This window comes from Stegastes partitus, unplaced genomic scaffold, assembly GCF_000690725.1.
Source record: "Stegastes partitus isolate 25-593 unplaced genomic scaffold, Stegastes_partitus-1.0.2 Scaffold145, whole genome shotgun sequence".
Lineage (NCBI taxonomy): Eukaryota > Metazoa > Chordata > Actinopteri > Pomacentridae > Stegastes > Stegastes partitus.
The window spans coordinates 56,132-60,555 of NW_007577876.1; the positions used below are offsets into that span (position 1 = coordinate 56,132).

At 47.5% G+C, this 4,424-nt stretch overlaps 1 protein-coding gene across 5 annotated transcripts in view; it reads right to left on the reverse strand.

Moving 5' to 3' along the window:
* The window catches only part of tcf7l2 (transcription factor 7 like 2), a 59,210-nt gene that overhangs the window by 47,176 nt on the left and 7,610 nt on the right, over positions 1 to 4,424 (reverse strand). The window lies entirely within an intron of this gene.

The window sequence follows — 4,424 nt, forward strand, 5'->3', positions numbered from 1 at the left end:
CACACACACACACACACACACACACACACGCTGACAGGAGTTGAAATTTGACTGCGACAGTGTATTCATCCATAACTGTAAATTGTTCTTTGGGGAATTTGGCGGCTTCATGTTCCCTCCCAGCCTCTCTCCACCACAGCACCGTCCTCCTGCCTCTCTCCACCACAGCACCGTCCTCCTGCCTCTCTCCACCTCAGCACCGTCCTCCTGCCTCTCTCCACCTCAGCACCGTCCTCCTGCCTCTCTCCACCACAGCACCGTCCTCCTGCCCCTCTCCACCACAGCACCGTCCTCCTGCCTCTCCACAAGCTGTCTCCATCACCCTCCATCACCAGCTGCTTGTTCATATGTAAAGAAAAAGGCAGTCGCCTAAACAACCGTGGGATCCTTCCACCATGAACTGAATGAAAACCGGTGATATCTATGAAGGACACCACAGGTATTTGATAGGCGAGTCCTTCAAACACCTTTTTGTTGTGCTAGTTATCAATCGCTGTTCTGATCACTGACGGATCTTCTCACATCTTCGAGGTGCTCTGAGGTGTCTCTAAGTGTAGGTCTGGCTCTGACTAGGAGCTCCCAAATGATCTGCTAATAAAGGATTCAGACATTGGATTACTGACAGCCTTCAAGTGTCAAAGCATCTGAGCAACAAAACGTAGAATAGAACAGAATAGAATAGAATAGACTTTATTTATCCCAGGCCTGAGCTGACTAAATGCTCAGAGTCTAGAAGCACTTTGCAGCATTGACCCTCTGAAATCTTTTTATTTGTTTTTAATCAACTAAATTACATCCCGTATTAGAGCCAGAAACAAAAGACAACCAGAGTTTGGATTGTCCGACGGGCCTTGAACTGCTCATCTGGGAGGTGATGTTCCATCATCATTCTGTGTGAGTAGCTTAGAAATGTGCAAAAAAAGTGAGTCTTGAGAGAATCCTGCAGCCGTCGGCACAACCGTGGAGTCACCGGGATGAACTGCAGGCTTTGCACAGAGCTAATAAACCATGTGTGTGTTCCTGCCGTCACACTGTGGTCACTGTCAGTGTTGATATATTTTAAACAGGCCTTTAACTTCTTTCTGTGACTGATGGTCATGTGTCTGTGTCCTACTGCACTGAATGCATCATTTAGCTTCTATTCATGGCTGTGTTGTTTCCAGACTCACACAGCCAGTAGAAATGTGACAGGAGCAAGTAAAACCCCACAAAGCGCTTGTGTTCAGAGGGTTCAGCACGTACGCACCGTGAACTCTAGTCACCAGTTTTCCTAAAAACTGTTTGCCGCTGATGTCCACGCCGCTGATGCTACACAGCGTCTGAAACAAGACGCCCGCTGCTCTGCTTACAGACGAAGAGATCAGACAAACAGCTTCCCCCTCAACTTTGCCACTTTGCACAGTTTTCATCTGGTTGTTGTTGTTGTAAACTGACAGCTTCCTTCAAACAGAGAAAGTCTGACTTCTCTTTGTTGTCATTAGTCGGCTCGAGAAAAAAAGGGGAGGGCTCTGAAAAGAGTCTCAACTTCAGAAAAGTTGTCAGTTTGAAAGCAGCTGAAAACACACCTTCTAGTTCTGGAATATTTCTTTGACCAAACAGCGCGGCGGCTTCGTGAACCGACAGAACGAGCGCGTGCGTGTCAGCGTCATAACAACCAGGAGCCAACAGCTACTCCCACAGCGCCGCCACCCCGGGATATCCTCTAAAGCCTTCAACCCGCTCTCAAAAGTTCACCTCAAACTTCCTGGAAAAAGGAGCAGATATTTCTGAGGAACAACAAAAGAGGGTTAGTGAGAGTAATAACAGAACAGAGCAATAACATTGTGTTTAATCCCACACAAATCTGCCTCGGACCGGAGCGAGACCAGCGAGTCGGGATGGAGGGGGGCCGACAGAACTGCAGATGTGTGAGCAGCACGATCAGGAGTCAGGAGGTAAAAAAATCTATCAATCTGAGCAGCACAGTGGACAAACAGCAGCAAAGACCTGCAGCCATGTGCAACTGAGCTCCCCTTTTCCCTCCTCCTGCTCCTCCTCTCCCACCCCGTCCTCCTCCTACGTAGCTCCTCTTTGTGGCTCAGACCTCAGCCCTTCCATGCTACTGCTGGGAAAAGGAAAAAAAATGAGGTCAAGGATCGCCTTACTCCAGCCTGCCTCCGTATGGCCACCCCTCCCCTCCACACCTTCCCCTACCAGCCCCTCTCACTTAAAACCTCATTCCATCACTGTGGCCAAATCCTCCTCATCCAGCCTCCCTCCCTCCCAGCTCCACGGCTTCCCTCCCCTCTCTTCTTCACTCCCACCCTTTCCTGTGCCCTCAGCCCAGTGCTAATTGGTAAATCTGTTGAACCATGCCATCCCCAACAATGAGACACCTGGAGTTCTGTCAAAACAAGTTTCCCTGTGAAACGGCCTCCAGTGTTCATACGGCGGCGCAGGGAGCTGCCGTGAATGCAGCCGGGGAGCGTCCTGCTCCTATCTGGGGGAATTTGTCAACTGGTGCCAGTCTGGAAGGAGTGGTTCATCATAAATAGAGATTATTCAACAGCACTACCTCTGAACCTTGATCCTGGTTTATTTGTGCACATAAACTATAAAACAACACATCTTCCTCGCTCACTTTCCCCTCCACACATGCCTGGAAGTCAAACCTCGGGGGTTAAACGGGCTCACGCCACCGTATGCAAATCCACCAAACAACTCCGAATATGACCCGACCCGTCACCCAAACCTCAAGTCACACCTTAGAGCAAGGACACTACATATGGAGCAGACAAAGGTGTGTTTGTCAGACACACACACACAGAGACAGACGGCACACCCAGCAGCGTCCTGCCAGACCCTGTCAAACAAGTTCTAGCAAAGACACTTGTATAAGAGACGGAGGGGAGGAGGCCCGGAGCTGCCACGGGGAGAGGAATGTCATATTAATAGCTGTTTTCACCATCAGGCCTCAGCTACCTTCTCCTCTTTTCCCTTGTTTCTCCTTCTTCTCCTTCTCCTGGTGTTATTTGTGTACAACAAAGGCCACAGACACAATGTGCAAAACCAACAAGCAGCTGATTAGTCAAACAACTCAAGCAGCGATCCAGAGAGCCGTGGTCGTCTCTCAGGACATGAAGACGTCTCCTCTGGGCTCCGTGATGCCAGCCTCCTTTCTGCCTTCACAGTGCCCGACCGAAGCGAATCAGAACCAGGCTGGCTCATGTCCTCAGCATGTCAGCTCTGCCTTTAGGCTTCTTTCATTTTTTATAGCTTTTATTGTCAGGATTTTTCCAAATCGAGGATAATGACGGCAGAATCTGAACAGACACTTTAGAGAGGAACATGTTCAGGTCAGGTAATCTGTACTCCAAATCCTCAACCGGTCCTCATTCTCCTCTGCTGGTAATAAACAGAACTCAAACCAGCTGCACAACAGAACACAAACACAGCAGAAAGGCTCCTTCTTCTGGACGCTAATTCAAACCAAATACATACACATTTTTTTGACAATGCTTTCCCTAAAAACACAAAAAACCAGATGTTGCCATTAAACCAGAATGATTCAGAGCCAGCAGCGAGGAACAACACGAATACAGGAGTCGAGCAAAGTCCTTAAGACAAAATAATGAGCTCAGACCAAATAAACCTGAACAGCAAAACAACTGAACCACCTCCAGAAGTCAGGAAACCTCTGCCTGGTGTCAAACATTAAGGAAGCACTTTGGTCAAATGTGTGTCATCTCCTGGATCAACCCTCTGAAGCCCAAAGCCTGCCACAAGGTTGGAAGAATTTGTACCGTTATGAAAAAGACATGACAAAATTACACCATTTATCAGATAGCAGGCGGGTTTTCAACTTTCCAGGAGCCTTTGAACGACTCATCTGTTAGGTGCCATTGGTCGAGAAACTAATCTAAGCTTAAAGAATCTAAGCTTAAAGAATCTAAGCTTAAAGTCAGGCTAGTTCATCACAATCCCTTTATTCTGCTAGGCATTTAAAATTTTCCAAACATAAACTAGATTCTGGACAAAAACTAAAACTTCTGGGCTGCTTGACACAACCAGGAAGCCAACAGTGACTCAGCTGCAACGAACAGTCACATGACAGAAAGTCAGACCCGTTTGGCTGAACTAAGCAGAACCGTGAGTTGTGTTTACACAGAGAACAGATTTAACATTAAAAACAGTTTAACTATTGATATGACTTATGGCATTATCACTGTGTTAGTCTGCCTTCTCTCTCCTTCAGCGGCGTTTACGCTGTTTCCACACAGCTGCAAAACTTTATGCTGCAGCAGAACAACAAAGAGCCCACAGCGGATACAAATGTGATGTTAGTAAGAAATGTCCAGAGAATTCAAAAGTACATCAGCAGCAAAGCAGCAGCACTGAATGAGCAAAAAGCACAACACAGCATCATCATCATCATCATCATCATC